General features: G+C 39.1%; 1 non-coding gene across 1 annotated transcript; it reads left to right on the top strand.

Moving 5' to 3' along the window:
• Nucleotides 1–234: 234 nt before the first annotated feature.
• TRNAV-UAC (transfer RNA valine (anticodon UAC)) lies at nucleotides 235–307 on the top strand. The gene has a single exon. It is a non-coding gene; the product is annotated as a tRNA-Val (tRNA).
• The last annotated feature ends 13,055 nt before the right edge of the window (nucleotides 308–13,362 follow it).

Genomic DNA, 13,362 nt, shown 5'->3' with positions numbered 1-13,362 from the left:
CATTGCAGCAGCCACTGCGTCAGTCCATCTCGTCGAAGGTCTTTCTGTTTTTCTCTGACCCTCTAATTTACCAGGCATAATGTCCTTCTCCAAGGACTGGTACCTCCTGATAACACGTCCAAAGTATGTGAGACGAAGTCTTGCCATTCTTGGTTCTAATGAGCATTCTGGCTGTACTTCTTCCAAGACAGATTTGTTAGTTCTTCTGGCAGTCCATGGCAGTATATTTCCTGTGGTTCCATGGTGTAGTGGTTAGCACATCTGCTTTACACGCAGAAGATCCTGGGTTCAATCCCCAGTGTAACCAACAGCCATCAATCCTTCTACTTCCTGTGCTTGTTTACAGATTCACCTCCTTCTGTTGTTTTCTGGTAGCATCTGTCTTCCCCCAGAGTGTGCTCCCTTCTCGCTGTGTCTAATCTGCTGTTTATATGTCAAGTGTAAGTAGGTTTAGGATAAACATTACACTGATCTGGCCTCCCTGACCCAAAAAACAAACCCTATTCCCAAATGGGATTTCATTCACAGGTATGTTGTCGTTGTTGTTTTTAGGTGCCATCGAGTCGGTTCCGACTCATAGCGACCCTATGCACAACAGAAAGAAACACTGGCCGTTCCTGCACCATCCTTACAATCATTGTTACGCTTGAGCTCATTGTTGCAGCCACTGTGTTAGTCCACCTCTTTGAGGGTATTCTTCTTTTCCGCTGACCCTGTACTCTGCCAAGCATGATGTCTTTCTCCAGGGACTGATCCCTCCTGACAACATGTCCAAAGTGTGTAAGATGTCAGTCTCGCCATCCTTGCCTCTAAGGAGCATTCTGGCCGCACTTCTTCCAAGAAAGATTTGTTCCTTCTTTTGGCAGCCAATGGTATATTCAATGTTCTTCACCAACACCACAATTCAAAGGCATCAACTCTTCTTCAGTCTTCCTTATTCATTGTCCAGCTTTCACATGCATATGATGTGATTGAAAATAGCATGTCTTGGGTCAGGCGCGACTTAGTCTTCAGGGTGACATCTTTGCTCTTCGACACTTTGAAGAGGTCCTTTGCAGCAGATTTACCCAATGCAATGCGTCTTTGGATTTCTTGACTGCTGCTTCCATGGCGGTTGATTGTGGATCCAAGTAAAATGAAATCCTTGACAACTTCAATCTTTTCTCTGTTTATCCTGATGTTTCTCATTGGTCGAGTTGTGAGGATTTTTGTTTTGTTTATGTTGAGGTACAATCCATACTGAAGGCTGTGGTCTTTGATCTTCATTAGTAAGCGCTTCAAGTCCTTTCAGTAAGCAAGGTCATGTCATCTGCATAACACAGGTTGTTAATGAGTCTTCCTCTAATCCTGATGCCCTGATCTTCTTCATATAGTCCAGCTTCTCCAATTATCTGTTCAGCATACAGACCAAATAGGTATGGTTTAAGAATGCAACCCTGACGCACACCTTTCCTGACTTTAAACCAATCAGTATCCCCTTTTCCTGTCCAAACAGCTGCCTCTTGATATATGTAAAGGTTCTTCATGAGCACAATTAAGTGTTCTGGAATTCCCATTCTTCACGGTGTTATCCATAGTTTGTTATGATCCACACAGTCGAATGCCTTTGCATAGTCAATAAAACACAGGTAAACATCCTTCTGGCATCTCTGCTTTCATCCAGGATCCACCTGACATCAGCAGTGATATTCCTGGTTCCATGTCCTCTTCCGAATCCAGCCTGAATTTCTGGCAGTTCCTTGTCGATATACTGCTGCAGATGTTTTTGAATGATCTTCAACAAAATTTTGCTTGCATATGATATTAATGATATTGTTCTATAATTTCCACATTCAGTTGGATCACCTTTCTTGGGAATAGGCATAAATATGGATGGTCCTGTCAGTTGGTCAGGAAGCTGCCTTCCATATTTCTTGGCATAGAGGAGTGAGCACCTCCAGCACGGCATCTGTTTGTTGAAACATCTCAATTGATATTCCATCAATTCCTGGAGTCTTGTTTTTTGCCAGTGCCTTCAGAGCAGCTTGGAATTCTTCCTTCAGTACCATTGGTTCCTGATCATATGCCACCTCTTGACATGGTTGAATATTGGCTAATTCTTTTTGGTATAATGACTCTCTGTGTTCTTTCCATCTTCTTTTGTTGCTTCCTGCATCATTTAATATTTTCCCCATGGAATCCTTCACTATTGCAACTCAAGGTTTGAATTTTTTCTTCAGTTCTTTCAGCTTGAGAAACACCGAGTGTGTTCTTCCCTTTTGGTTTTCCATCTCCAGCTCATTGCACATGTCATTATAATACTTTACTTTGTCTTCTCGAGAGGCCCTTTGAAATCTTCTGTTCAGTTCTTTTACTTCATCAATTCTTCCTTTTGCTTTAGCTGCTCGACGCTCAAGAACAAGTTTCAGAGTCTCCTCTGACATCCACCTAGGACTTTTCTTTCCTTCCTGTCTTTTCAGTGACCTCTTGCTTTCTTCATGGATGATGTCCTTGATGTCATTTCACAACTCGTCTGGTCTTTAGTCTCTAGTGTTCAATGCGTCAAATGTTTTCTTGAGATGGTCTACAAATTCAGGCAGGATATACTCAGTGTCATATTTTGGCTCTCGTGGACTTGCTGTGATTTTCTTCAGTTTCAGCTTGAACTTGCATATGAGCAATTGATGGTCTGCTGCACAGTCGGCCCCTGGCCTTGTTCTGACTGATGAGACTGAGCTTTTCCATCGTCTCTTTCCACAGATGTAGTCAATTTGATTTCTGTCTGTTCCATCTGGCGAGGTCCATGTGTATAAAAAAAAAAAAAAAATAGTAGCCGTTTATGTTGGTGAAAGAAGGTGTTTGCAATGAAGTTGTCGGTCTTGCAAAATTCTATCATTCGATCTCCGGCATTGTTTCTATCCCAAGACCATATTTTCCAACTACTTGTCCTTCTTTGTTTCCAACTTTTGCATCCCAATCGCCAGTAATCATGAAGGCAGCTTGACTGCATGTTCGATCAATTTCCTACTGCAGCGGCTGATAAAAATCTTCCATTTCTTCATCTTTGAACCTGGTGGTTGGTGCATAAATTTGAATAATAATCTTGTTAACTGGTCTTCCTTGTAGGCGTATGGATATTACCCTATCACTGACAACGTTGTACTTCAGGATCGATCTTGAAACGTTCTTTTTGACGATGAATGCAACACCAATCCTCTTTGAGTTGTCATTCCCAGCATAGTAGACTATATGATTGTCCAATTCAAAATGGCCAATACCAGTCCCTTTCAGCCCACTAATGCCTAGGATATCAATGTTTATGTGTTCTATTTCCACAGGTATAGGGTTTAGAATTTATAACCCATATTGTTGGAGGATACAATTCAACCTGTAACAATACATAAAAATTATAATTAACCCTTTAAAAAGCTGTGAAACTGTGTTCTAAAGTGGCTGTGTCATTTTACATTCCCACCAGCACTGTATAAGAGTGCCAATTTCTCCACATCCTTGGCAACCCAGGTTATCCTCTATGTTTTCTGGTAAAGAAATACAAGTAGGTGTGCAATGGTAGCTCACTGTGGTTTCATTTGTGCGTGCATATTGACTATGAGGAGCACTGGTTGCACAGTGGTTAAGAGCTACAGCTGCTAACCAAGAGGTCAGCAGTTTGAATCCACCAGCCACTCCTTGGGAACCCTATAGGGCAGTTCATCTCTTTCCTATGGTTCCTATGAGTTGGAATTGACTGGACAGCAATGGATTTGGATTTTTTTTTTTTTTTTCGTTTCATGACTCTGTTGTTGAACATCTTTTCTAGTCCTCATTAGCCATTTGTAATTTTTCTCTGGGGAAAAGTCCATTCAAATACTTTGTGTGTTTTAGATTTGTCATTTATCTTATTGTTATTGATTTGTAAAAGTTCTTTACGTATTCCGGATACAAATCCTTCATGAGTTACATGCTTTACGGATATTTTCTCCCTGCCTATGGTTTCTCTTTTCATTTCCCTAGTGGCGTCTTCCGAAGGGCAAAAGATTTTCATTTTGATTCAGTCCAGTTTGTCAATTTTTTCCTTTATGGATAGTGCTTTTGGTGTTATATTTAAGAACTCTGCCTCACCCAACGTCACAAGGATTTTTTCCAACGTCTTCACCTAAAACTTTCATAATTTAAGCTCTTATATTTAGGTCTATGATCCATTCTGAGTTACTGTTTGTGTACCATTGGAGGTAAGGCTCTAAATTCATCTTTTTTATGTGGATATCCAATTGTCCCAGCAATATTTGTTGAAAAAGCTACATTTTCTGTGTTGAATTATCTGGGTATTTTTGTGAAATGGGTTGCGATGAGTCAGAAACCATCACTTGGCTATGAATGAGAAGATTCTATGTTTCACTCTGACTGGCTAAATATCTTACAGAAAAAAAAAATTCATTTGTCGTTTTCATTTATAGAAATCGATCTAATTTTTTCAATGAATATTTTGGGTGATAACAAATAGCACCACTTTAATGTTCTCAATATTTTTCTCTTTTTTTTAGTCTTGAAAATATTTTCACAACAGCCCCTTAAGGACAGCAGAGTTCTACAGCCATTGGGACAGACTCTGCTTTAGACACCGTCTTCAGAAGTGATTCCACCCACAGTCACATGGATTTCCTTTGTACCACTGGCCCTGACTAAGGATTACTGCTTCTTCCTTGTGGGAGAAGAAGCCATTTCCAATAATATTGAGGCATGTTAATCTCCACCATTTTAAATGAAAGCAAGCCATTGGCACAGTAATCAATTCGTCTAATACCGCATTCACTGAAAATACTATTTTAGTATAGTAAATAACTTCCGTATTTCCAAATTGTATATAAAAGAAATAGTTATAGGATGATTATAATTTAGGGATTATATTTTTCTAGTTTCATTACATAAGAGCATTTCAACAACTGGATCAATGGTAGAATTTCTAAATTCATTTCCATTGTTTTTGAGTATGAAGATTTATGTGCATATCAAGTATAAATTGGGTACAATATTGTTTTATGACTTACCTATGCTCCAAAATCAAAATCAGGACAGCGAAATACACTTCTCACGTAGTCATCACATTTCTCTGTGTCAGGATGTCCTCTTGGTGCTTTTTCAAAATGATACAAAATTTTTAAGTCCAGAACTGCTACCAACCTGGCCCAAACTACCTGCATCTCTAGCCTGAATTACTGTAGTAACCTAACAAACGTCCTACTGCTGGTTAGCAGCTCCCTGCTAAGCCTGTCTCCAACCTTGATCTCTGTTTTGGGTGCTGGGTTGTGCCACCCAGATTTCTTTCTTTCAAGACCAAGGCATTCATTTCCTCAGCTGCCAGGAATGTTGCTCCTTCATGGCGCCAAGTTGAGGGCCTCTCGAGGAATTGCCCTCAGCTGAAAGGAACTGTCTCATTCAGGTCATGTTCCCTCTCTGAAAGCAGCCTACAGTAATGACTGCTCACTACATGCCTATAAAGGTCTGACTCTCTTGCCTCAACTGTGAAGGTCCATCCCATTTCCAGAGCTCCTTAGGCAATCACCTCAGGCCTGTGTTGCTGCCTGCCAACTTTTCCCCTTCTAATACTGCTTCCCTCACTCCCTCACAGGTATTGTTCCATTAGCATTCCCTGATAAACTTCTTGCACACAAATATCTAATCCACGTGAATACAGCTTGTGCCAGGAGTGGTCCAAGGAACCATACAGTAAATGGGATTTTGGAACTGGATCACTCTCTATTGATATGGCAATGAATCCTATGTCATTAATATAGTGAACCAATGTTATCCTCTCCAAATGTCCTGACACTCTAAATATCCATGGACCATGTATGGCTCAGGATGTAATACTTCTCCTTCAATGCTTTCATAGAGGTACTCTGCCTTTATATTTTGCCCTAAATTGGAAATTAATCAACTTTAGCCTTTCACGGAGTGCAAAGAAGAGGCATCTCTCCAGGACTTAGGAATACACAGGGCAGATCCACCAGAGATCCTCCTTCCCATCTGGGGAGAAATCCTCATGCCCTGATCAACCTGATGCTTTCCCAGGTCTCAGGATCCTTCTCAAAGTCTCCTTGGGGTAGGAAGGATGAAGGAGCACTCTCTAGTGAGTTTTTCTCTCAGGACAAAATAGATAAGTTCTGGAACATCTTATTTTGCAATGGAGGACTGAAGTTCGTTTGTGCTGGAGGTAGTTTCTTTTCTTCTTCTTTTTGTGGGGGTGCAAAAAGAGGAATTAGAAAAGAAAGAGAGAAGCTTGAAAAAAATAGTGTCCCTTGGTCATAATTAAGATTAGGTTAATGACAGTCTCCTTCGAATGAGTGAAGAGGGAGATGACAAACATAGTTCCTGGCACAGACTTCTTGGTGGTATGAGGATCCCATGTCTCTCTGTTCCCTTCTCCCTTTATTTCTCAAAAGAGTTTGGCTTAAGACACTAACTAATCTTGAGGATCTCATCGATATAACTGCTGCTAATCCATCTTATTACTTCACAGTGAGAGGAGTTACAACATATAGGGGAATCACATCAGAAGATAAAATGGTAGAGAATCATACAATAATGCAAGGGAATCATAACTCAGCTAAGTTCGCAGATATTTTGGGGGGATACAATTCAATCCATGACAGATTTTAAAAAAAAGAAAACAAAACTTTGCTGCACTCAATTCACACCCAGATGCACTTTGAAAATACATACACTGCTATAAAATCTAGATTAAATGTCAGCTTTATGTCTTTAATCCTCAGTAGTGACACCTACCCAATTACTCCCCCTCACAAGTGACTGTGGTGAAGAGAAGAAACAAGGGGTATTTGGAACAAGTGACATAACAGCTTAAGGTAGAAATTTTAGTTATAAAAGGAGGTTAGTAGTGGGGATGTCATTGGGGATGGCATGTGTGTATGCTCCTTCTACTTGTCCTTTCTTCAGGGTCCAACGTACTGTGTTCCCATGTGACCGTCAAGTATTTTCTGTACTTGATTATCTCCTCTACCTGACTGTCTCCTCATCCTTTGCAAGGCCTTTTCTTACCGCTGAAATAGGTACTTCTAGTTTTATAGTAATCCCAGTGAAACACAATGCATATTTTCCTTCTTTCTTTCTTTTAAGCTATCATTTGGCTTCCAATATAAACTCTGTCCATGAACATAGATTTTCTTTTTTCCTTTTCTGGATCTGCAGAACCTAGAACAGTGCCAAAGTCAGAGTGAATGTGTGAAACCTCTTGATTTTCTCCTGACTATCGAGCCACGAGATCGGTGAGATATGCCATTTGTCTCTTATCTTAAAAATGCTCCTCTTGACCCAACATTTCCCTCTAGGTATTGCCCTATTTCTCAGATAACTTTATAAAACCAGCTCCTCTAAAGAGTTCGCCAGATTTGCTATCTCCAGTTTCCCGTCTGCTGTTTTGAAATCCACTACATTCTGGCTTTTTGACACCCCCAGTTCATGGAAACTTCCTGTCAAGATTACCAATGACTCTTCTCACTTTTTCAAGACCTTCTCTTCCTTGACTTCTCTTATGGATTCAGTTGTGTCCCCTCAATACGTGTTGGAATGAAAACCCCTGTAATGGGGATTTAATCTCATTTGGGAATTGGGTTTTCTTTGTTTTGTTAATGAGGCCATATCAGTGTAGAGTATGTCTTAGATGTAACCACTTATGAGATACAGAAAGTACAGATTAGGCACTGAAACAAGGGAGGACAAAGTGGGGAAGACAGAAGCACATGTGGGGATCATCCAGACCCAGGATCTCTGGGGTTATAGAAACTGAGACAAGGATTTTCCCCAGGGCTGACAGAGAAAGAGCACCTTCCTTTGAGCTATGCCCTGAAATTGGACTTCCAACCTTTAAACTTGTGAGAAAATAGATTTCTGCTCTGTAAAGAAAACCACTTGTGCGATTTCTGTTACAAGAGCACTAAGAAACTAAGACAACTTCTCAGTGTCAATAAACACACTTACTGTCTTAAAAGATTTTTTTTTTCTTTCCAGGACACTGCTGTCCTGACAGCATTTCAACCTACCTCTCTGGTGAACCCTATTCAATGTTCTTTGAGTCTTTTGCCGCTCTTGTCCTGTTTTATAGTAGAGTGTCTCACAGATTGGTCCTTGAACTTCTTTTCTATATACACTCACTCCCTGGTAATTTCACCCATTCTCATGGTTTAACTCATCTATATGCCTAAATCATCTCATAGTGACCCTATAGGACAGAGTAGAACTACCCCATGAGGTTTCCAAGGCTGTAAACTTTATGGAGCTTCTTTGCCAACCAGAAGGTCGGGGTTTGGAATCCACTAGCCTTGGCAACACGATGGGGCAGTTCTACCCTGTCCTCTAGCTTAGTTTGAGTTAGGATTTACTCAACGGTAATGGGTTGGGTACGGTTTGAATCTTTATGGAAGCCAAATGCTACATATTTCTCCCATAGGATGGCCAGAGATTTCAAACTGGTGACTGTTTCATTAGCAGTTGAGCACTTAGCCACTTGACAGTAAAGGGTTTGATTTTTTGGTTTATATGCCTACAAATCAGAAAGTTGTATCTATAGTCTATACTGCTACGTTAAACTCCATTCTTGTATATACAACTGATTTCTTTGCATTACCATTTGGATGTTTTCTACTAGGCATATAAAAGTGAATATGTCTAAAACTGAACTCCCAATATTTCTTTAATAATCCTGCTATATCCATTTCCATTAGTGGCAACTCAGTTCTTTGATTTTTTCAGGCAAAAAACCTTCAAGCCATCATTGATTCCACTCTTTCTCTCACACCTCACATTTACTTTGTCAGAGATTACTCTTGTCTCTATCTTTAAAATATATACAGACTCTGACTACTTCTCACTACCTTGACTGTCACCATATTCTACATTGTAGGAGGAGACTCCAGAAACAAATTTAATCAAAAGAGATTTTTATTAAGCAAAAACAAACACAGTCATTGCAATGAAGTATCTTCCAGTGTGCACTGGGCACAAGAGACTAGCAGAATCCACAGAATAAGAAACAGGGCGTCTCTAATACACTCTTACAGAAAAGAGTAAATTAAGGAAAATTGCATCATTCTCAAAGGTGGGAAACATAATATATGGGAATACATGATTGGTTTAAGGAATCTTTGTTGGCTGTGTTCCATTTAGTTACTTTCGGAAGGTTCCCTTCGGAACCACCTAGCAATACCTGCTCGTGGCTTAGCGACTTGGAATTGCTTCTCAGGTCAGTCAGGAGGAAATAGCAATACATTGCTTTGTGAGAGCTTAACTTCCCTGTATCATTGCAAAGAGTTAGGCATGTGAGAGGCAGAATATAAGGATGTTGGATGTCCCAGGGATGGACTGTATAGAGTCCAGTCTTGCAAACCACTCCCACTGAGGTAGGCATCAGAAGTCACCATCATTTTTTTTTTTTTTCTGCTTTCCAAATGCTTTGTCCATTTGGTCTAATTAACATGATATATTAATGTAGTGTTATCCTCTGCAGATGTCCTGACTGTCCAAATATCCATGGACAATATAAGGCTCAGGAGATAAAAGTCTCCTTAGGGCTCAGGAGATAAAAGTCTCTTTAGATGCTTTCACAGAGGTACTCTGTCTATTACATTTTGTCTAAATTAGAAATTAATGAACTTTAGCTTTTCTTTCTTTTTTTTTTTCTTAGTGGTTCAATGACATCAAGGAGAGCCATCAGTCCTACTTCCCCAGAACTCTTAAATGTCTACATTATTGTATGTACTGGATGCATTGGCATCCTATCCCAGTTTGACAGGGATAGATGTCTTAACAATTGCACTACTACAACATGCTGAGGACATCCATATTCCACCTAGCACTAGGAATGGGGTCTTCATTGCCATATGAATGGAGAGTAAGTCAGCTACAAAATCCCACTTAGTGTATGGCTCCTTGGACCACTCCTGGCGCAACCTGTATTCACATGGATTAGATATTTGTGTGCAGGAAGTTTATTAGGGAATACTATGGGAATAGCACCTGTGAGGGTGTGAGGGAAGCATGATTAGAAGGGGAAGAGTTGACAGGAAACGACACAGGCCTGAGCTGATCCCATGAGGAGCTCTGGAAATGGGATGGCCCATCAGAGTTGAGGCAAGAGAGTCAGACCTTTATAGGCATGTCTAAAGCAGAATCTGTTTCCCCAGACTGTAGAACTCCGTTCTTAGTGAGATATGTTAGAAACATTATAAAGAATAAAACAAAGATAAAAATATTAACAAAATCAACTGAATAGTATTTTTTACAACCAAAAATATTTATTTTAGAAAATTAAATTAATTTTTGTAAATGAAAAATACAAGTTGTTTTTTTTTTTCTGTAAGATTTTTAGGCAGTCAGAGTGAAACACAGAATCTTCTGATCAGAGACAATTGAGTTTTTTTTAAACAACGATCCTCAGGCAATTCAACACAGAAAGGACTGTCTTTTCAACAGATAGTGCTGGGGCGATTGGATAACCACACCCAAAAAGCTGAATTTAGAGCCTTATCTCAAACCATTCAAAACATTAACTCAATGGATCATAGACCTTATTGTAAGATGTTAAAGTATAAAACGATAGAAAGTGCTTATAGAAATTGAGTAGTTCTAATACTGCCAAGAATTAATGAAGTGAATTTGTTCTGACAAAATGTTTCACATAATATGTAACATTTTCTTAATGTGTCAAATTAAAAGCAGTCTCCAACATGTCTTTAAGTAATTCAGACTAGATTAAACATATGGAATGTGTTTTCTTAAAGGAATTTGGATGGATATACGTAGTTGTAGAAGGTTGGAGGAAACCTGTAGAAAATTGAAAGGAGGTAAAGTAGCTGAGATGAGAAAAAGAAAAGCATGGGAAAAGAATTTAGATGGATACTCAAAGTTATAGAAAGTTAAAAGAAGGTCAAGTAGAAAGTTAGTATGCCACATAAAAAGGGTATATTTATGTGTATCGGGGGTTTGTGTGTGTTTTGAAGGATTATGAAATGAGAAATACGAAAAAAAGACAAGAAATTTTAAAAGATTGTTAAATGAATGAATTTGATTGATATAGTCAAAGTTCTTATATTGCTACAGCTGGTGGTTTGATGAGTTAATTCATGAGAATTTTTGAAAACTTTAATATGAAAAAACAAAAGAGAGAATTGAGTTTCTTCTGTTAAAATACACTTTTCCTTGTTCGCTGGGTTAAAGAGTTGGTTTTATTCTTGTGCAATCTGCCTTCAAAGTAAGAGTTCTAGCACAGTAATTTCCCAAACATGATAAACACCTGACAATTTTGAAATCTCATAGAAAGTCACAAAAGATTTGTTTCTATTACATAAAGAGAAAAATACTAAAAAGTTTCTTTGGTATGTTATGAATTACATGAAACACATTGTCAAGTTGAGATTACCAAATTTTCTTTGAGTTAAAATTTGTATGTCAGGATTTTATTATTTCAGTTGCTGACTTAGATAGTTACTGCTTCCTTTCAATCTAGCATCATCAACGTTGATAGTTTTACCTTTCAAGACATGATTACTTTCTCCTTTGAAAAAAATTTTGATGCTATGTGTTTTCAGTCATGTTGAATCAAGGTCTTTCTGAATTTATGTTTTGAGTCATGAATTTTGATACATACTTTGTGGGCAACACATGTTCCAGCACAAGCTGCAAAATCCATTTAGTTGCATTGATTTTTCAAATATCTCACACACACACACAGAGGCACACACACCCACAACCCAAAGACACCAGGGCTCCCTATCACACACAGGAATCCATAAATATGCTTATAAGTCTTACCTTGCTGTACACAAGCCAAAAGAGACAAAGGTTTGACCCAATCAGACTTCCTGGATGCACTGCCTCATACCTAAACCTCCTACATTAGTGAATATTCCCAAGAACTTTTCTATCATTTTTCAACAGTACTCCGACCCCCACTGGAGGGCAGCCAATGCTTTCAGTGGGAAAGTCCCCTTCCAAGAATCCTAAAATCCCCAAAATGTGGACACTTTCTTTCCAACCTGTCATGAAAGTGTTTTAACTGGGAAATCCTCATTGTTTACCCATGAAATTTTTTACTACTATTCAAAAGTTAAAAAACTTAATAATCCTGATATAATCTTGGTATTTCCTAACTAATATTATGTTTCAAGATTATTATCTGTCAAAAGTTAAAAAACTTAATAATCCTGATATAATCTTGGTATTTCCTAACTAATATTATGTTTCAAGATTATTATCTGTTATATCTGAAGGTCTCTGAAATTAATGTTAACCATTCTGTTTTAAAAATATTTTTACCTAAAATTTTTAAAATGTACTTTATTTAGCCTTAAAACAAACAAAAAAACCTAGCCTTACATTAGTTATATAAATAATTCCTCTAAAGTCTTTCACTTTTAAAACATATTGACGACATCATGTTAATTAAACCAGATGAACAAGATCTTTGGAAAGATGAAAAGAATTGATGGAAATTTCTAATGACACTTGACAACCGAGGCCCTAGCGCTCGATTTCAAAGCGGAGCCCTTTCCGTCTAAGCATTTGAAACCCTCGCTTGACAGAAAACCTGGACATGCCAGGCTCTGAATCTGAAGGGAGCCAGGTCCAGGGGCTTCACGCAGACCGGGATCTGTGGGGCGGGCACCTTATTCTCCTGAGACCCACCTCCACCCTCTTGGAAACCAGGGAAACAGAGAGGAACCAGGCAGGAGAGGCCCTTGCAATCCCTGGGGCTGGTGGAAGACCAGAGTTTCAGCCAGTCTACTGACTTGGAGTGGTTTTTTTTGAGGGACAAGATGCACTGCTTTCCAGCTCAGGACCACGCACAGGGCAGGAGAGTTGGTGCGTTGGTCACAATATACAGAATCTTATATGTTGAGTTCGCAGGGAGACTCTCCTGTATAAACTTAGTTCCTTTCTAAGTTCAAAAACACATGTTTTCCCACCCTATTTCATAGCAAGGCCTTTCCTATATTCGGCAAACCCGATAACCGCCATTATGATGAAACTGGCCTTCCCTCTACAGAGTAGAGTTTTTCTAGATGCCCCAGGCTGGATAATCTCAAAGCCCTCTTTTCCCCCAGGAAATTCTCACAGTGATGGTACACTTCTTTCACTCATACTTTTTCGTATTAAAATAAACAACCAAACTCTACTATTCATAACAAAGTTTTCCCTCATGGACCCGATTCCTTTATAAACACAGGCAGGCTGGCAAGAGGGAAGGGATCATCTGATTTCAAGAAACTCTTCAATATTGTCCCATGTGTATACCTCTCTAGAGAAAGAAAATTATTCTTTAAGAACCAGGGCCCCAGACCCTCAGGACTGAACTCTGGAAGTCCGTGG

This window comes from Loxodonta africana, chromosome 1 (genome assembly GCF_030014295.1).
Source record: "Loxodonta africana isolate mLoxAfr1 chromosome 1, mLoxAfr1.hap2, whole genome shotgun sequence".
Taxonomy (NCBI): Eukaryota; Metazoa; Chordata; class Mammalia; order Proboscidea; family Elephantidae; genus Loxodonta; species Loxodonta africana.
Note: the sequence above shows the minus strand (reverse complement) of the source record. Positions and strands in the feature narration are given on the sequence as shown.